The sequence below is a fragment of the Myotis daubentonii genome, chromosome 6 (assembly GCF_963259705.1).
Source record: "Myotis daubentonii chromosome 6, mMyoDau2.1, whole genome shotgun sequence".
NCBI lineage: Eukaryota > Metazoa > Chordata > Mammalia > Chiroptera > Vespertilionidae > Myotis > Myotis daubentonii.
In genome coordinates, this window is record NC_081845.1 from 16,419,084 (window position 1) to 16,440,570 (window position 21,487).

Below are 21,487 nucleotides of genomic sequence, written 5' to 3' on the forward strand. Positions count from 1 at the left end.
ATATATCCTGATATATAAAAAGCCAGGGTCCATCACAACCGAAACAACCAGACAGACAATGAACAGCAGGCTGTGTGGGGCGACAAGGCTGGCAGGAGGGTTAGTGAGGGTCGATCAAACGACTGAACAGCATGCTGCTTGGGGTGACCAGGCTGGCAGGGGGGTTAGTGAGGGACAACCAAATGACTGAACAAGCAGGCTGCATGGGGTGACCAGGCCGGCAAGGGGGGTGGGGCAGTGGGGGCGAACAGGCCAGCAGGGGCGGGGGGGCAGTTGGAGGCAACCTGACTGGCGGCGGGGGGGCGGGGCAGTTGGGGGCAACCAGGCCAGCAAGGGGGCAGTTGGGGGGCAACCAGTACAACAGGGGGGCAGTGAGGGATGACCAGGCCAGCGGGGTGGGGGGACAGTTAGAGGCGACCAGGCAGGCAGGCAGGTGAGCAGTTAGGAACCAGGGAACCCATATTGGAGAGGGTGCAGGCTGGGCTGAGGGGAACTACCCCCCCCCCATGCAGGAATTTCGTGCACCGGGCCTCTAGTATATGTATATATTTGTTACAAAGAATGATTGGTATAAAACTTTCAAACAAATAAACATTACATTAGGAAAAACTGTGGAAGTAGTGGAATGGAAATACAAATTCAAAAAGAAAAGGAACTCTATAAAATTTATGATTATTCTAAAAGAATATATGCATGTGTCTTTAAATAAAATAAGGTGAATTTTAAATCACAGTGGCATTCAAATTTCATTAGTTATATTTAAAAGATTAACTAATATCTCTTGAAAAGTATTAATATTTATAATATGCCAAAATAAATTGCCACTTTGCAGACACTTAAACTAAGGATGAAAAAATTTCAAACATCAATTTCAAATGTACACAGTTTGCAAGTGAATTTTTTAAAATTCTTTCAGAAAATATGGGACTAGAGATGCTTAAAGACCACTATTCTAGTCCTTGATGCTGGCTAAGAATAGAAATTAATTGCTTTTGTAAAGGATTACCATAAACATGACCTACTTCTGGAAATTTTGTCTCCTTAGATTTGAGGTGGGTGCAATTTTTAAAATTTTCACCAGAAATATTAGTGTCTTCCCTTTTTTTAAACTACAAATCTCTCTGTTGCCCTGAATTGCTCAGAAACACATAGTGCCTGATCAGGAAGACGATGCTATCATACTAAAAATGGTACCACAGCTCTGGTTGCTCCATCAACTTCTTTCTGGGCCTGAGAGTCATTTCCCTTACAGTTCTGCAGGGTCCAGCCAATCGCATTACTAGCCTGCCATCAAACAATGAATCTGTGTTTCTCTCCTGTGTTTACTATATTTCCACACGATAGAGTGTGGTGGTTTAGAGCCAGAACTGAAAAACTCGAGTCTTCTCATGCCTAGTTCCAGACTGTACAACAATTTTCTTCCTAGGACAAAACTACTTTTCTGCCTGTGAAGGAAAGGGCCAGAAGGACAGCACTCAGCTTCTTCCTTAGCTCTTGTGATAGTTCAATAGCTTTACTGCTTAGCTTCAAATATTACACACACTGCACCTACTCTAGTTTTCCTGGGTACTGGGGTACACCGACATACTTGTCAAAAGGTCATAACCCAATAAATGAAATAAATGTGACTGGTCTTTCTGTGACATCAGAATAGTTCATATAAATATTCACAAAAATATGGGAAGAACTGAATCACAATTGTGAACAGAAGGTTTTTCCAGTGACGAAGTTTCTGAAATAACACAATGACAATGGTAAATAGAAACAGGAAAGGATATTTTTTGGCACAATTGATTACCACAAAGCATATAATCTGTGTTCCACAAACTAATTTTAGAACCCCAACTGGATGTATCCGTAATTAGTAAGAAATAACCAAGATTCATTGGTACTTCTGAAATGGGCACATGCTTAAGTTTATAACCATTCTCAATTCCTCTAGATAATGACAAAGTCGTTGGAAGACCAGGTCTTATCCACAGATGTCAATCAAGCTTTGGTAGCAGTAAACCCTGAACAGTCAGTTGTCATGTCCTTTATTTTATTTTGCTTTAGTCCTGAAATGTGCCTTATAAATTGGTGAGTATTCCTGTGAGTTTGTGAGCAAGTAAGCAGAATACAAGAACTTGAACAGTCTCTAAAGATATATTAAGTTGAAGAATTTTTTTTTTCTTAATGGTCTATGTATTCCCTACATGCAACTTCAGAAATATAAGGTAAAATATTCACAGTCAGGGAGTAACAATCCGTAAATCTTACACTCAGCTGTATAATAAACTATTTTGTAATTATGAACTAAATGAGATAATGTTTAAGAAATTATCTTGAAAACAATAAAAGTGGTATTATTTATTTTCTTCTTACCTCAATTTCTTCTACTGCTCCTTGAGAATACTATTTTTTTTCCCTCAGGCTAATTCACAGTGATGTGCAAAAATGAACTAAATCCTGCTAAGTTTACTCACTCTCCAGTTAAAACTGTGATTCCTAGAGTCAATGTGATACCATTTAGTCTACCAACACACTAGCCTACACAGGGGACGTATATCCCACATCAACTATTAGGCGTCAGTGGGCAGTATCTGCTTATGTGTATGTACTATTGAACGCGCTTGCTTACCCCCAAAGCATATCACTTGATCCATGAGAATGCCTGGAAACATCATGGAATAAAAATACTAATACATTTAAGGTGGTGGTGAGGATTATAGGCTACAACAGATCACCAATAATTAATGTGAGATTTAAGTTGAAGTTCTCTGCATGGACTATTGTTCAGTGAACCATGCACAATTCCATTTCTTATATTTAATTCGATAATTATGAATTTGTTTCAGAATAAAATAGTAAAGTGTATTAAATAAGTTATTTCAGAAAGAAAGTATTGAACAGAAGGTTACCAACTTCCTCTTTTAAATCATAATATATCTTCTATTTTGGGATATCTTTTTAGTCACAATTTTATATATATAATTATATATATATATATATATATATATATATATATATATATATATATACATATATACATATATATATATATATTTACTTTCCACACACTTTTCTTCATATGCACAACTGATAAGAAACATGGTAAGACAGTGGCACAGTCACCTGGCATCATGTTACTCCTCAGACAGAACACATCAGACATACCTTGTTATTTTTATTAGGGCAAGTGTGTATATTTTCTGTAACTTATATCACTTGTAAGCTGAACTGGTGAGGTGTCTTCTCTCTCTCTCTCTCTCTCTCTCTCTCTCTCTCTCTCTCTCTCTCTCTCTCCCCCTCTCTGTGCTGTTCCCGGGGTCTGGTCACAATATGCCACCACAGTGGGGGCAAATCGCCTTCCTCTCCGCTGGCGGCGGGGGGGGGGGGGGACGGGGGGGGACGGGGGGGGGGGGACAAAGCTTCAATGTAGGGACCACCAACCATGGTTTCCAGGGGTGGGAGGAGGAGGGGGAGGGGGTTCCTTCTGGAGCTGCTGCTTAACCTCTCGCTCCCAGCTCTACCTCTCCCTCTGCAGTTTCTTCCAGTGCTGTCTCTTGGCAAACCAATCAGGATCATTGCCCCCTCAGAAGGATGCCAGTCATGTAAGCACCACTCAGGGACCTTGTCGCACTGGCATCTCTCATAGGAGGCGCCCCCAGGAGAGTCAGGGAAGATGAATGGCTGAGGATGGTTGATGGGGCCAGAATTCATCCTCCGCCTCCCTTGGCAGCTGGGTAGCCTTCACCATGTCCTTTTCATCCCTATGGTCTTCAAACCAAGCTCTCATCAAGCCAGCAAAGTACTGCTCTTTGTCCCTGTGGACGCACCACGACTCCAGGTGGCACAGAGCTTGCTTATTAAGTCGTGACACCTTCTACTGGTGGCTCAGGTAGGCCTCTGGCTCGGAAAATGCCAGGACTGCCCGCTCACCTTCACCGCTGCCGCTCCCAGGAAACGGAAGGCCCATGATAAAAGCATTTTCTGAGAAATAAATCTTTGTTGGCAACTTTCTCTTTATAGGAACTTCTAAACACAGTGATAGTTATGATAATGGTAGAATGGGTTAGCATTTTCAAATAATAATAAGGCATTCTCAAAGGAAGGATGTAAAGATGATTTATAATGACAGCTATAATATAGGGATAATATATTGTTTAGCGTGTTATACTTCAGTGAAAAAGACTAACAGTATGCGCAAACATACTTAAGCTAAATAGTGTTTACACAGTAGAAGAAGAGCCATCTGTAATATTCCTTCTGTACCTTTTGCTTGTACCAATCCTATGAATAGAATGTTCAACTCTACTATTCTCAACCCACACATTCTTCTACACAACTCGGTATATGATTTCTATTCCTCATTATTCTCTTGCCTATTCCTGTCTGTGTGGCATCATGGCTGTTTGTCCAGACTCTGCCATTCATTCGTCTGATCTTTGTCCTGATTGCCACACATACTTAAATTCCTCTCAAGCAGTAACTCTGAGAGTCAAGGCTACATCATTTTACCCTCATATGTTTATCACTTATAACCTTCTCTGAACTTCTCTGAATACAATATTATATTTTATTATACTTAAATGAGTCAGCTCTTTGTCACATGATTATTTTGACTAATACTAATTGCAAATATGACTCCAAAGTCAAGGACTGAAATAGGTCCAAGGATATTTTGAGTTTCTTTATGTCCTTTTTTTTTATTCTGAAATGTCTGCATTGCTCTACTTTCCTTATTGATTTTCAGTCTCTCCACCTCTTAAATTTGATCTGCTTCTTATCAGCAACTTTATAAATGCAAAACATTACTTTTACCTCTCACTATCCAATGTCTTTCAGTCTTTCATCTTTCCTTTTCTTATCCCTTTTCCATACTTTACTGATTTCTTCATCATAAAATTGTAGGTAAATTTTCTCTTTTAAATTTCTATATTTTACAAATAACATTTGCTGTAATTTCATGTCATCCTAGCCATCCTATTAGTCACATGCCACATTTAAGTTGATTTAGTCCTAATATACTATGTAGGTTACAATGAAAATCAATTTTAAGAGAAATTATACTGCGAGATACGGAAAAGTTTCATATCAGTGATTCAATAGTTGTTCATGGATTTATTTCAGCAGTGTGTTTATTTCACAAATCTAGGAAAGTCTGTATTGCTTACAAATTAACAGATTAGAGAAATGTTATTAAAGGAGGATGAATTCTGCCCTATCCAGTTTGATTCAGTGGATAGAGCAGTGGCCTGTGGACTATAGGGTCCCGGGTTCGTTCCTGGTCCAGGGCACATGCCCAGGTTGCGAACTCAATCCCCAGTAGGGGGTGGGCAGGAGGCAGCCAATCAATGATTCTTTCTCATCATTGATGTTTCTATCTCTCTCTCCCTCTCCCTTCCTCTCTGAAATCAATAAAAATTTATTTTTTAACAAAGGAGGATGAATTCTGAAAAGATGATAAAGCAGTGGTCAAAATGTTTGGCCACTTAATTACAAGTCTGAGATCTGAATTGGAATGAGATAGTCATGTGGTGCCCACACTTTCTTTGATACAAACTTATGTCTTGAAAGCTTAAGGGTCCCTGTGGTACTTCATCAGGAACTAAGTCAGAGAACCCATATCACAAAAGTGGAATGAATTTATCTCCTGACAAAATATTCCGACTACCTGATAGGCTTCCCATAACTTACTGCCAGGATAGCATGTGAAGTAATGGGTCAGAATTGCTGTCTTCTTGTGCGCTCAGGAGCTTCATTAGCGACTGGATTCAGGGTGATTAACAGTCCTGAGCAAACCCAGTTGACTAGTCATTCTACGTGTTCTTGAAATTCTATCTCCTTCCTTGTAGATGAAACTGAGCTGTATTCAGAACATACCCTTCCTTCAGTTATTAACCTTGCACACATGTTTCACTTATATAGAATTAACGCATAGATTCAAGCCCAAAAAGGAGGTTAATTTCCTTTTCTTATTTAATTCATCACCTATTGGGCTCTGTATTGCAGGCCAAGGAGCTCTCCTCGGACCTACTGCTCCTGGGAGAGAGGCCAAATTGGAATGAAACAAAGCCAAACTAATCATTCAGTTAAAAATACAATGAGTGATTCAGTTAAACCTGTTAGACACCATCACTTACCAGTGGTGGAAGATTGCAGTTTTTAAATGTTAGTTTAAGGTTATATCGATTCAATCTAAAGAGTAAAATTTAGAGCAATTTTATTTCTTCATACTGTTTAACTGCTTGCATTCATCCAGTCACTAAACAAGTATTTCCTGAAAGCCTCTTCCTGCTCTCATGGGATGTAAATTTTTATGAGAAGATATATCTATATCTATATCATCTGTATCTCTCATCTATACCTATATCTATCTACTGTGCCCCACACAACTGCTCTACTGCAGAATAAAGGAAGACAAGATAAAAGAGCTACCAGAGGGTGATCAAGGAAGGCAACTCTGATAGGGAATTTTTGACCCAAGTTCTGAGTATAATGAGAGCTGGGCCATATAACTATTGGAGGGGAAAGAACATTCTAGGTAATGGATAATAAGGGCAGGGAGCTCTACTCGTGAGGGTGGATCTGCAGCTCTGACCGTGTGCAATATGGTCACCAGACTGCAGCCAGTAAATGCAGGTCACCATTCTCAAGAGCAAGTCCGCTTGCCTATCTCTCTCCCCCTTCCTCTCTCTCTGCCTTCAGTCTATTTAAATGCTCCTCTTTCTTTAAAATACTCAACACTTTCCTTCAGAATCTGGTCATTCTCCCACTCTTTATTTCACACATTTGAATCAGCCTTAAATTTATTTTTTAAACTTTTCAATTCACTTTGCCTTATTCCATTTATCTGTGTCTATACACCTGTCACACCAGATGGTGAGCTTACTACTCCCCTTCTCAGGCCTGTGCCTGCCTGTCCTTCTCTCCACCGCTGTTCTGAAGAAGAACATCATTCCCATTTTTGAAGGTTGAAATCATGAATCATCTTCACTATTCTGGTGCCATCTCTCCTCCCGTACAAATAATCCAAATGCATTTCTAAGACATTAAATCTTAGAGAAGCGTTAGTTATTTGCTGGCTAGAAGCCAATATTTGTCAAGGTTTCTCTAGAAAATTCTTCCAAGTGTTAAATTTTACTTATATATTAGGTCATAATCTATCACAATTTCAGTGAAGTTAAATAAGGTTTTTACAGTAAGTTATGCCTTACCGAAGGTTGATTGGCATGATTCATTATTATCAGTGATCCCCCGCCACCCCCCCCCAGCACCAATTAGTTCATATAAACCTTGCAATTTGGGGGAGTGTTTTTCTTAAAGCTTCATTCAATGCGAAAAAGTCTAGAATAATAATAATGAAAATATAATTTTGTATATAATTATTTTAACTATAGTGTAGACGATTTCACACATAGTTATTGTGCTGTATTCCACAGCTCTTTCACATGAGGGCCCTATGGGTTTGGCTGGAAAATTATTACATCATTTAAGTTAGAAATTTAAAAAAAAAATCATTGAAAGCTCCATTTATATAGATCTGCATCACCATTTACCTGAGATTAATATTCACTTTTATTTTCTCTTTGTGATCTATTTTGGGTTCTTTTTTCCTTTAAACCCCATGTGTTTACAGATGTGTATCTCCAGAGAAACATAATGATTCCCCCAACAAAGGCAGTTTGTTGCTTGGCTTTGCCTTTGCTGAAACCCAGTCAGAGGCTCTGATGACAGATTGTCTGCTTGTCAGCTTTGCCTCATGAATCCGAAGAAAATGGAACTTGTCGGGAGCTGAGCCTCAAGCACTACCTGTGCCTCTCATTTGGGCCATTCCCTGCTGGGTTTGGCGGAGGTCTTAGTCTTCCATCATTTAGTTCACTGACAGAGAAAGAAGGGAGCTGTTGCACTGTTAGGTACCACTCTGCAGACTGCTATATTGCAAAATAAACAAACACTATATTTTTAGGGCACCACCTGCAGCAAGCAGCTGTACCAAACAGAGCAGAACCACGAAGGATGTGATTTGTTCCATTTAACATGAAGCCTTGAGGTTTGAGACGAGAGGGAGGAGAAGGTTCTATGTATACAACCCACACATCCGCAATTTAAACGGAAGCTGATTTCCTTTCAGATTGGAATTGAGGTATCATTAGATCTCTCCTCCTTTCCCACCCCACAACCTCTGATTGAAAACAATTCTATTATTGGGGTTATAACTGTTAACTGAGAAAATCATTTTTCTCTACCAATAAACTTCCTTTTCCATTCAAGGGCAATTTTCTCTCGTAGCAACCTATACTTAAATGCCAACATCTGCTAGATCTAAGCTGCATATAAAATGGTGTCTGGCATTTACATGATGCCAATGACATGATTAGAGAAACTCATATACTTGGCTTACATAGCATTTTCTCCATCTTATAGCTTTCATCTATTCCAGTCTGCTTCAGGGTCTGTCTGCCTCTCTAAATGTGCCACACAAGTCCAAAATACTCTGAAAGCTGAACTTTTAGCTCTTACTCTGATTGACAAATCAGTTCTTGCATTAACTCCTACCTTTCCAGACACTAAATAAGTGTGATGCATCAGGATAAAATCCACCATATCTGTATTGTCTAGTACCTAGAATTGTGAGGCTGATCCGAGGGATATTTTAAGTACTTGTTTTTCCCCCCTAGATTTAAAAATCTCATTCTCTTAATGGCTATTGATTCTGACCTCACAAACCAACGCCACCATTTCATTTTGAGTTCTTCCAGGTGAGCTGGGATAAACATAATTAAATTATAGATGACTCGAGGCCATTCAAGTAGTTACAAATTGAGGTCATTTTAAGTACAGAGAGGGACAGTTACCTTTAATATTCGATTGGCCACCAAGAACCATACAATATTTTGCTTTTCCTCGACAATGAACACTTTTTTAAAAGAGAGAAGAATGGTTTAAATATTTGAGATGTACCAGAAATCTTTCTTAATGCCCATACCGCTGCCTAGATTTTTAATCTGAAGGAGGAAAGTTCTTTGGCCATTTTCTTGTGCCTCATTAACACTTTTGCTCTCAGACTCAGAGAGGTGCGATGAAGGAATTACAAATTTGCGATGATGCATGGATCCAGCTAATAAAGGAAATCAAATCTTTTGAGCCAGGAAACCAAGTTTCTTCCATTATTTTACTTTCATCATTAAGATGATGGTTTCTAGAATATTGGGCACACAATAAATTCCTGCCAAAATAGTCTCCAGGAGTATTGAATGTGAGAATTGCTTTCATCTCTTTCACCTTTTATCACATTTTAAAAGAAATTTTCTGGAAAAATGCTTCCAGACTTGGTTTTGCTAAGTTATGTCTGTTTCTGATTCCTTGTCAATCAATCGAGTTTCTACTTTATGCCCATGGGACAGTGCTGTTTAACTGCAGGTCACTAGAACACAAAAGGGGACCTTTAGTCAGAGCATCATGTTCCAAAAGAATGAGTCTGTTAGCTGGATCCTTAGTGGTTAATTATAGTCTACCGAATGCTCTTCAGGACTCTCTGGGAAGTACTAAAAGAAAAGAGTGAGTCTGTCCATTAGTGCCTGTGGAATAAGCGAGAGGACTGAGTGAAGCAGGTATAACTGGACAGTGTATAAGGCTAAAGGAAAGTGGGTGGCAAAGGAGCGGATTCACCATTTCACATGATTGAAACAGTGTGTGAAGGCTACAGAGACAACAGTTCGGCATCTTCTCTAAGCCTCAGGGTCCTCACCTTCAATAGGCATAACAGTACTACCCACTCATTTGTGTGTGTGGTAAAAACACATAACATGAAATCTACCCTCTTCATAACCTTTTAATTGTCCAACACAATGTTTTAGCTATATGTACATGATTGTACAGCAGATCTTGGAACTCTTTCATCTTGCTGGATGGAAAGTCGGTACCTGCAGAATAATGACTTCCAATTTCTCCCTCCCCCCGGCCCGTGGCAACACCCTTCTTCTTTCTCCTTCTGTGAGTGTGACTGTTCTGGGTGCCTCAAACAAGGGAAGTCAACCAGAATTTGTCTTTCTGTGACCATTATCCATATCATTTAGCATAATGTCCTAACGGCTCATTTATGCTATCACATATGAAAGGACTTTCTTCTTTTAAGGCTGAGTAATATTCCACTATAGATATATACTATATTTTCTTAATCCACCCACCTGTCAATGGGCATTTGTGTTGTTTTACACTTCTTGACTGTTGTGAACATAGAATGACAAATATATTTTAGAAATCCTGTTTTAAATTCTTTGGAGTAAATAAGCAAAAGTGGAATTTCTGGATTATGTAGTTCTATTTTTAATTTCTCAAGAAGCTTCCATACTATTTTCCATTATGGCTGTACCATTTTACATTTTCAGTGACAGAACACAAGGGTTCCAATTTATCCACCTCCTTACCAACACTCTATTTTTAAGATTTATTTATATTTGTATAATAGCCACATTGACAGTTAGGAGGTGATATCTTACTCTGTTTTGAATTTATAGCTCCTTAATGATTAGTGACACCGAGCATTTTTTCATATTCCCCTTAGTCATTTGTATGTCTTCTTTGAAGAAATGTCAATATTTTACTCATTTTTTTTTTTTTGCTATTAAGTTGTAGGTGCTCCTCATGTATTTTAGAAAATAACTCCTTATTAGATATATGGTTTGCAAATGTTTTCTCTCATTATGTAAATTGCTTTTTTACTCTGTCAATTATTTCCTTTGCTGTGCAGAAGCTTTTTCGTTGGGTATAGCCCTGCTTGTCTATATTTGCTTTTGTGGCCTGTGTTTTGGTGTCATTTCCAAGAAATCATTCCAAGATCAATGTTTAAAGTGTTCCCCTTATGCTTTCTTTTAGGAGTTTTATAGTTTCCGATCATATGTTTAGGTTTTAAATCTGTTTTGAGGTGCTTTTTGTTGTTGCTGTTTTTTTTTAAACTTTCTTATTTTGGATTTCTTGAATTTTAAATTCATTTTTATTCTGTAATCTTAGGAAGTCATATTTTCTATTTTGCTTTTGTTAGTGGTTAGCACTACATTCTGCCCTATATCCTTACCAAAGATATATGTAATAAGTATGTTTAACATTGTCCTGAATAATGCAAGACACTTATAGTGCTCTCAGTTCCTCAGAACACCCTAATTTTCTTTATTTTGTGATTGGCTTGCTAGGATTTTATGTCTACTTTAATTTTATCACTCCCTTAATTTACTATTACTTTTCTTATTTTTAATTCTTTATGTTTTCCCCCATGTTTTGAAGAACCCTTTGTCTTCTGTGGCTTCTTAGTATTCCATTCTAGAATCCGGTCCTAGTCCAGAGCCCCACATTCTTTCCAAATCTTTGTATTGATTCTAGCTATGTATCATTTTGTTCACACTCTAAGAATATGACCTAGAGCTTTATTTATTTTCAAGGCCAACTATAAAGAAGTAGAAATTAGTTTTAATTAAAGTCCCCTTTCATCCTTTCTACCTAAACACTAAGAATATCATCTTGTTTGATATAGGTCACGCCACTTAACTGTCTTCTAACTCTTTGCCGGGGGGGGGGGGGGGCGGGGAGGGATTTTATTTAAAAAATAAATAACACCTCATTTGAAATATTGTATTGGTATTTTTTCAGGTAAATATCTTTGTAGCCTTTGGCTTATGCTTGCTATAGAATGATACAGTTTTCAAAGAGAGTAAGTTTGTTGTCCTTGTTCCATTCTGATTACTTTGTATCTGGCCAAAGACAATGCATAATGTATGTTCTCTGTTGCAATTGGTAGGAATAAAGAGTGGAGACTGGGATATATGGGGACAGAGAAAATGAATGCCTGGAAAATCTGTAATTGGGTATAATTTAGGATCTTTCTCGTTTCTTTTACATATGAGAAAAATCTTCTGTGTGTCTTGTAATTCTATCCTCCTAAGCACCTTCACCTATAAGCAGGTGAGAAACCAGAAATAGAAATGAAAGCTACAGAGATCATTGAAATTCAGACTTTGAATTGTGAGCACCAGTGAAGCAGACAAACTTACAGGAAAGAGAAACTAGTGAAAGAAAGGAACAGAGGCAGGAGGATAATGACATAGGAAAGGCAGGAGAAATGTAAAGAGGAGAGCAAATACTGGAAAAGAATGTAATATGCATTCTCAAGGAAGCTAAGATTTACTTCAAGTTCCAAATACATATACATAATCAGTGTCGATAAATATATATAGTCAGTGACACACCTAAATGGAATGGTGCACAGATTCAGAGAACAAATTATTATTAAATAGCTAATCATTAAAGAGCCAGAGAGCTATGATGATTAGTATCATTAAGGAGCCAGGTACTTAGTGACTAGTATCCTGTGCAGGATGGAAAACATTATAGTTTTAAGTCAGAAATCTTCACAAAGACTATTTGAAAGATGTGCTGACACCATGCACTTGAAAGTGGTCACAGTTTTAATGTGTTTATGATGTAGATCTACAAAAAGGTCCCAAAGTTTGACTAGGGGCATAAACATTAAACACCTTTTATTAGCTGAAATTTCAACTTTGTGATTATGTGGTATGAAGTTCTTATAACAGAGGCCAATATCATTTTAAGAACTCATAACCATAGGATATAATTAGGTCGACTCAGTACTAAGTCTCAAGAAGAATTGTGAATGCAGAATCATATTTAAAGTCCCTGCAGTCCAGAGAGAAAAATACTCTCAATACCTGTGATAAAACGCAAACTAGATTTGCTGACTTGGATAACATTTTGCTTCTTGATATGGTACAGTTTAAGGCCAGTGCAAATAATGTTCTGTGATATATATTCTAACTTAAAATCAGGACCATCAGGACCATGAACTGAATAGAAAAATGCTTTTCTTAAAATTTTTATGAGGCGAGATTAATGCAAATTTCCCAATATCACTGCACACGTGGAAGGCCCAACTAGAAGGATTCCCTCGGCTTCACTTGGTCCTGCACTTGACGTATCCAACCAGCATCTGTCGAGGAAGCGGCTCCCACAGAGCTATCCTGTCGAGCTTCCAAAGTTGTGGGTGTTGATAAGTTTTGACTGTGCAGCCAGCATATGTCATGATAAATTTCCAACCCTCTAAGTAAAAAGAATACACACTGTTCTCCGATCGAGATCAGGCCTGATTTCCCTCCCACCCTCTTCTTCAAACACATTGGGGAAAAAACATAAGTAAATACTTGACAGGTGTAATAGCACCGGTGTCATTCACTGAAAGAGAATGAACCACAAGTAGAAAGTGTTAATTCACTACGGCAGTCACATCCTATTAGCAGAAGAAAGGGTTCTCAGGCTCCCATCCCTTTCAATGTAGACACAGAGAAGGGGGACGCCTGTTCCTGAGGGCGACTTAAAACGCCTAGATATTTCCATGTGGGCCCAAAGGGGACGTTTTAATAAGACTTCCTTACATCTCCCTGTGCTCCCTATAGGCTGTGTTTAACGACATTATCTCTTTATCAAGACTTGAATCTCTTTGTCATTTCTGTGCTGCCCACACGTCATTATCTCCTCCACTCAGAGAAGCTACTGTTCTTGCATCGAGTTTACTGGAAGAAGGGAGTTGGGCCATGCATCACCCAAGCAGATTCCACGTGAAGGGCTCAGAGACAGGGACCTCATAGGGAACAGTCAGTGGGGGCTGAGCAGTGAGCTAACACCAAATGGACCCCCCTCCTGCTTTGAGCACATGAAAAGCCAACACCAGACTCGATTTGGTCACTCAAGCTTACACACTAGCTTCAAAGGCAGAGACGAAAGGGGAAGCTGTTCTTATTCACAGCAAGTTGGAAAAAACACTAGGCTGAAGGAGCCGATCCAGGGCTTGGCAGTCAATGGCGAAGCCCAGATGGTTCTGGCTGGTGTGGGTGGGACTCTGAGAGTGCTGGGGACAGTCTCGGCTCCCTGGAACCCAGTAAAAATCACAGCTCTTTTAAAGGAGAATGGGTTCTTTACAGGTGAGTTCATGTTAGAAACGGGTAAGTTTCAAAACAATAAAAACATAACGCCTAACAAATTAGGAGTGAGCATTTATACCATAAAAAATGTTTTCCTCTCTGGAGTATTAAATTAAAGGTTTGTTTCCTTAGTGATGGAAAGTGATTCAAGTTTCAGGAATGGACCAATTCCATAAAACTGGTTACACCTGCAACCTGATAGCATCACAGGCAATAAGAAAAGAATTATGTCTCTGCTTGAAATTTTGTTTGCATGAATCTGTTGAAAAAATTTCACATTTTTTAAACTATAAAGTAGCAGTCAGCAGCCTAACTACGTGTAGTGGAGATCCCTTAGCACTGGGTTTCTCAAAGTCTGGTCCCTGCACCTGGACCATCAGCACCGTCTGGGAACTTATCACAGATGCAAGTTCTCAGGCCCCACCCAGACCTCTAAACCAGAAACTTTGTGATGGGACCCAGGAATCTGATGCACATGATTCTGATGCACAACGAAATTTGACAACCGCTTCCTTCATTAGCCAAAGTACATTTTTGATAACAGGTCCCATAAAATATTACTTTAAAATATTTGAGGGGAGGATAAATAAATAGAAATTTCATAAAACAAATAAAGAAACCATTGAAGAGAATCTGGAATGAAAATCTGACATATCTAATCATTGCAATGGGTTTCTTTCAGCCAAGAGCTTGAAAAATATAAGTTCCTTAGTCTAATATGGAAGGAAGGAAGGAAGGAAGGAAGGAAGGAAGGAAGGAAGGAAGGAAGGAAGGAAGGAAGGAAGGAAGGAAGGAAGGGAGGGAGGGAGGGAGGGAGGGAGGGAGGGAGGGAGGGAGGGAGGGAGGGAGGGAGGAAGAGTATGCAAGAAAAGCAGCAAGTTACGCTGTAACATTTTTTATTTCTCTTTAAATTCCCCCCTTTCTAAATTTCACTATAGAAAATTTTACTTTTATCCCAAGCATGGAATTAAGCTTGTCTTTATATCCATGTTGTCTTATGCTATATTTAGATTGTTCAAAAGCCTGGATCACTTCTACCCAAAGGTCTCTAGGCATCACCTCTCCATCCCCATTGACCAGATGGTGATCTCTGCTCTCATCACTACACTCCTGGACACTTCAGCTTCATTTTCATTTAACCTCACTGCTCTCCATCCATCTCCTTTCCAATCAACACACAACGCTCCTGCCAAAACCAGCATTACTGCCTGCCAGTTCCCTAAACTCTGGATTTGCTCCCTGTCACTCCTGTATAAAATTAAAATTCTTCATAATTGAGTTTTCTGGCCCTTCAGATGAGCATTCAGGCAAACTAGAGTGCATGGCCTCTTATGGTGTTTCCACCTTTGCCCCTTCTCTTCAGGTTGTATAGCCACTGGTTCCTATGTCAATTCATAACTTTGCCTTTCTCTCTTCAGTATTATCCAAGCTTACTTTCCATGTTTACACCTCAGGAAGTTCACCGGACCAAACAAGGATGAGAAAAGCCATATACCCAGCGTTATCCAGAGAAAAGTTTGACCTATTTGGTTTTTCGGCTCCAAAACATTTTCCCCATTGATAATAGATGAGACCTTCCTCATCTATGAGGCCACCTTCTCAGATAACTCAGAACAAGCACAGTTAGGAAACACACAATGGGGAAAAGCACATGGTAACAAATTCAAGTGCTTTATAGTTTCTCTTTTAATATAGATCTTAAAGGACTCAGATCACTGCGTTCCCTATGTCTGGCATACTATGCCTCGAAGTCATCAGGTGGCCAAAATGCAGTTAGTTGTATCTTGAGACTTAATGGTACAGGATAAAAATCTGGAATGTGGTATTTGGATAAAACTGAGCATTTTCCTGTCATTCCTTAAAGGGACCTAAAGCCACCTCTATTATAAAATGTACTACTACATTTACTAATAGATTTTTGCCTTACTCTGAAATACTGCCTTAACTCATATTGTGACGAGTAAGTTATAATTCACCGATGAGCAGAGAAGTTTGTTCCTTGCTAGTTTTTCTTTTAATATTTTTATGAGGCGTGAAAGCAGGGTGGAAGGAATAAACAAAAATATCTTTGTTATTTTTCTCAGAGCTTTATATAAATGACTTCAAGGTTTGTAGATGACAATAATCACTGAGTTAAAATATTCCTAGTCTCATATGGTGCTATTTGTGCCTCTCCATATCGTAGCATAAAAATAAACATAAATCTAAGTGGGATGAGCATTGAAATAATTTTTAAGAACTAAGGTGGTTATTTTTCTCATAGAAACTAATAATTTTTTTATTATTAGTATGGATATTCTTGGGATCCCATATGCTATAACCATTTACTATAAAAAAAAAAAAGTCAGTTGTGTGATGCAGTCTCCAGTATTCACACAAGATAAACTATGGTTTTGATATGGGAATCATGTTGCTTTATGGTTTTTTAATACCCAACCTATTTGTTGGGAGTACTCAATAGCATTTGAAATCATTACAATGGGCGGCCCATGTCGCAGTGCAGGTGTTAGGGACCCATGGCCGCCTGTACTTTACACTAATGTACATGTCACATCTCTCAAGTCACATTCTTAGAAAAGTGTCCGTTTGGAAGTCTTCTAAGTCAGAGCAGCATCACTTCACATACAGATTTTCTGCTCTCAGGAGTATATTCCAGGGTGAAGACAAATGCATACTGCAAGGTGATGGGATGAGTAGTATTATAGAAGAAAAGCACACATAATAGGAGAACTCAGATAAGGAACACTTAACCCACCTGGGGAGAGTAGGAAGGCAGGGGTGGAGATGCGGTACCCTGCTCCGTGCTGAAGGATGAGGAGTTATCCAGGAGCAGCAGGTGAGGGCGGGGAGGGAAAGGGCAGGCGTTTGTGTGGCTGGAGAAGACAAGGAGGTTCAGAGCTGATGTGGACCCATGAGCCCACCTGTCCTTATAGCCCCCATCCATCATACACTTCCTGTCTGCAGGCCGGTGGGGAAAGGACCCTGCACCTGTTTAAGTCCTACATACTTCCCTGTAAACCAAGAAAAATGAAGGTACATTTTTATAAAACAATTCTAAAACATTTTTTAAAGGGAACGCAGACACCATCACCATAAAATCAATAACCTAAAGCAATTACCATAAATCTGCATCTCACACACACCATTCCATTAAGTGTTTTAGGCATGTGCCTAAAAGCACTTCTGTTTACATATATTTACACTTAATAAAGACAATGTGGTTACACAAGCATTTATATATGTATCTTTATTGAGTATTATCTTTAGCAAAAAATAATGGAATGTTTTGCACCCCGGCATCCACGATTCTGCTGTCCTGGCACATAATGTGAGTAGGAATGGGAGTCAAGGCTTCCCCGTGTGATCTTTTGAATGAAACCATAGCTACCAGGCACTCCGCAGGGCAGTATTCTAGTGTGTCCATTAAATACCTCTCCCATCCCTTTCAACTCTGCATAAATTGCCGAGGAAGCGTTATTTACCAATTGGAACTGGCAGCTCTGAATTAGCACCTGCTGATTACTAGACTTTTGCCCAGTGAACTTTATGTTCCCCCATTGAATCCGTTCATTGTTGCTGTTCCTGCTTTGGAACATGACTTCCCTGGAAAGCACCTCTTCACTCAGCCTCTGTGCTAGAATCAGACAGCAGCTTGAAGCCAGCAGCTGCTCTTGAACAAAGCAGGTAGAGAGGCAAGAAAGGTTGCCGAAGCCGTAACAGTGAGCACATCATGACATAATTACAGTGAATCTCCAGAGTGACCAGTGCACACTTAATACCATATGGTTATTTTTGGTGCTGGGAACGTGTAGTTGAGAGCCATAGTTTAATCTAGCCACTTTCCACAGCATGTCTGCTAGCATAAAATTGATTTTTTATCCAGAAAATTAACATGAATATTTATTGACAGAAGTGAAGACTATATTTGTACAGTCAGCTAAGTGTGCCGGTAGATTTAATAAAAATATTTGAATTTTGTCTTACCTGAAATATATGAATAGGTAAATAGAAGTTTTGTTTTATTTTTGTGTGTGTTGATGTTGTTTTTTTACTCTAGTAATACTTTTATAATAATATACAATAACAGCCCTTCAACCTCCTCTCCCCCCACCCATTTTTGGACACTGTTTTCAGTGGTGCATGGGAGAACTGTTCTCTGTTTCTCTGAATGTGTTCATTTGACTTTGACCAGATTAATACGATTTATTGCTATTATCGCCTGCCCAGGAAAAACAGATTGTCAATATGGACAACACCTTGTGATCTATTGGGAATTAGTAAATTGCCCTCTCTGTCCCTGCTTCTGAAAATAATGTATTCTCAGAAGGTTTAGCTGCATACACACATCAGAGAAGTGGAGCAGCCCAGACTCCCAGCCTCCTAAATTCCCTGATGGGTTTCTTGGGGCAAGTCTAGTTGTACCTGAACAATGAAATGAGTCTCAAATAAATGTAAATATTCCATCGCCACCTTCTAAATACTTTGGGTGCAGTCCCACTTATTCACTTGCTGTTTGAGACTTTAAGAGGGTGAAGCATGGCTCTGGGCATCCATGAAGCAAAGCAGTCCCCTCCTGATAGCAGCGGCCCAGTCCATGTCCATCCTAAACCCAGAGCCTAGAGGATTCTGGGCAATCTTTCTTGTGACTCAAGAGAGAATAGATTTCCAGAAGACTATGACACATTAAAAAAGAAACTCCATGTTAGAATCACATTAAATGAAAAATAAAATGGAAATAATTTCTGCTATAGTGAGAAGGCTCATAGAACATACGGGGTTATAGGATTGGGGGCCAAATACAAAGTGGTTTCCCTTCAGAGTTTTCCCCGTGTCCTGTGTCCTAGCCACGAGCTACCTCCAGTTCCACGAGACCTGTGGGATTGAAAATATGCCCCCATGCGTGGTGCCTTCTGGGGTAGATAATGAGAGGGTTAAATAGATAGCAAGCCTGTCTTATGCCACTGTCACATGAATCCAAATGAATCCCTAGTAACAGAAATAAACACTCAACTCTCTGTGTCACCCCAACAAGTAAATTGCTAAAACTATACCACTTTTAGGTCTCTTCTCGAGACTCAAAGAAGTTGTTTTTATATAGATGCATGTTGTTTCATGCACTTGATTGTATCTATGAACAAAAAAGTAAAAGAACTGTTTTATGCAGGAAAATAACCAGCAGTGGCAGTATAAGTCAGGATTAAAATAACAGAATTCAGGAGTCTGTTCGGCAGCTCAGCAGCGGTCACTAGCAGACTTATTGAGGCCATTGTGATTTCATTGTCACTTTCATGAATGTGGGTTCCAAATGAGCTCACTGGGGACTTAGTAAGTAAGTGCCTCAGTAAGCAAAGAAGGCTTAAAACAATCAATAAAAAGGAATCTTTTCTATTGACTCACTGCATGACCTTTAATGACTTATTTTTCTATCACCTCTGTCACCTCTATTATAAACTAGAAATCATAATATTAATCCGTTTTCTCCCAGGGTATTCTTAAGTCTTGAAAAAATGTTTAAAGTGCAGTAAAATCACTAAAAGACTAATAGTCAGAACACCTATCCTGAGCTTCTGTAGAATCCCTAGGCCTTACAGTGGCCAAAACAAATTAACTAGATTTTCAGGATGCAAAGGTAACTGGTCAAAAGCAATACATATAGGAAAAATAATGGCAGAATGAGGTGTGGGAATCAGATGAAGAATAAGGAAAAAATGTTTCATGTGGATAAGTAGACTTCAATGAATTAAATGGTAGTATTTCTGGCTGAATCCTTGGTTACTCAATAGATTTTTAAATCTAGTGGCTCATTAAACCTCTAATACCTAGCATAGATCCTGAGTTTTTAGCTCATAACTTTGTTGCATCATATGAAATATTTGTTATTTTTACATTGCAGTCTATACGTACACTTTTGCATCTTTATTACACTAGAGCTCCCCTCGATGATGAACACGGCACTGTGCTATTTACTCTGCATATACAATGCCTTTATGAACTCCAACAGAAACCAAGGCAGGATTTCAGGTCTGCAAAATACATGCAGGTTAACAGGCATCTGTTACTTCTATCAACTACGCTAACTTTTCCTACCTATGTTGTTTCTACCCCAAATAGCTAACTTTCATTTTTCCTACAAAGCATACAGATCGTACTATTTCAGTTGTACACTAACAGAGATCAGTAAAGGACTGTTTTTGAAAGCACTTCCTCTGGGAAGCACCCAGGCCTTCATTTAGTCCTCCCCTAACATTCCTGTGTCTCACTTACTGGCAGAACATGCACTGGTGACCCGCCTCCCCCGTTGGTCAGTCTCAATGACCTGGAAATGATATGTGTGTGTCCTCCTCTCAGAAGTCTTAGTTCGGTGGGGCTGCGCCACCTCTGACTTGAATGAAAGTACATCTGGGACCAAACAAGTAAGGAGACACAAAGCAAATACGCAGAGATAGGTGGACAAAGACTGTCGTAAATGTAGATTTACTCGTTATCATTTTCACAAGCTCCAGGTGATTTCTGGGTTTTTTGTAGCTTCACTCACCTCAGGAAGTGCCAGGGGACCTTGAGACAGAAGAGAGAGATGCATCTGGCTTTTGTGGAGGCCAGTCTGCTTTTCAGGCACTTCAGAGATTTGTGCTACGAGAAAGCAATTAGCTTCTTGAGTCGAGGGTGCCATTTAGAATATCTAAACTACTGTGCTTCATCATAAAATTGACCTTTTTAATTTTTTATGTCGGAAATTTCCACTAAAAGTGCTAGCATAAAAAGTGTAGCTCCAGGGAAAATATGAAAGGCATGGGAAGGAGTCATGAAAGGCTGTGTGGCCCTGAAGAGAAGTTGAAATCATCTCCACTTGGATGTAATAAACAGCATGTCATGGGGTACCCTGTGCTTAATTTTTAAATAATTGGTATCATTAAGTAACATAACAATGGCATAGCAACACCAGATCTGTGTAAGAAGTAGGCAGGCAGTGTATCTTAGATTCACAGCCAGCTTACAATCATGCCAGATAATTGCTTTGCTCTCTAAAAATGAGGTCCTTTTCTCATTATTTTTGACTGTCATTCCTCTGTTGTAATCATCTTAATGCGATAGTAATTTATGGGCTGTATTTTTCAAAGCTGTATCAGATGTGCCATTTTAATTTCCCTGTCCAACTGCACTGTTTCAGCAGAAATTTAAAAAATGTTGTTCTCAATAGGAAAAAAAATTAAAAAGGAAGGGAAGTTAGAAACAGAAGAACTGAATTGCCACAGGAGGTCGTCAGAGTCATCCATGCAGTCCACAGTTATGTCACTGCCCGTAACCACATAGCATGTTTTAGGGGAGTGCAGGATAAAGGTTGAGCATTAAATTGCCTACGTTCCAGTCCCTGCAATCTCACTTACAAGCTGTATGACACCAGGCAACTTTTTTAACCTTTTGGTGCTTTTCACATCCCTATCTGTAAAATGGGAATGCGATGTAGGTAGGTGTAATTGTGTATTGACCCAAAGCTTTGTGGCTTAATGTGATAACTT

General features: G+C 39.2%; 1 protein-coding gene and 1 pseudogene across 2 annotated transcripts in view; one reads left to right on the forward strand and one right to left on the reverse strand.

Annotated features, from left to right (window-relative positions):
- Positions 1-21,487, forward strand: part of NKAIN2 (sodium/potassium transporting ATPase interacting 2) — an 806,271-nt gene that overhangs the window by 673,976 nt on the left and 110,808 nt on the right. The window lies entirely within an intron of this gene.
- On the reverse strand, positions 1,693-3,958 carry LOC132236595 (NADH dehydrogenase [ubiquinone] 1 beta subcomplex subunit 9-like; annotated as a pseudogene).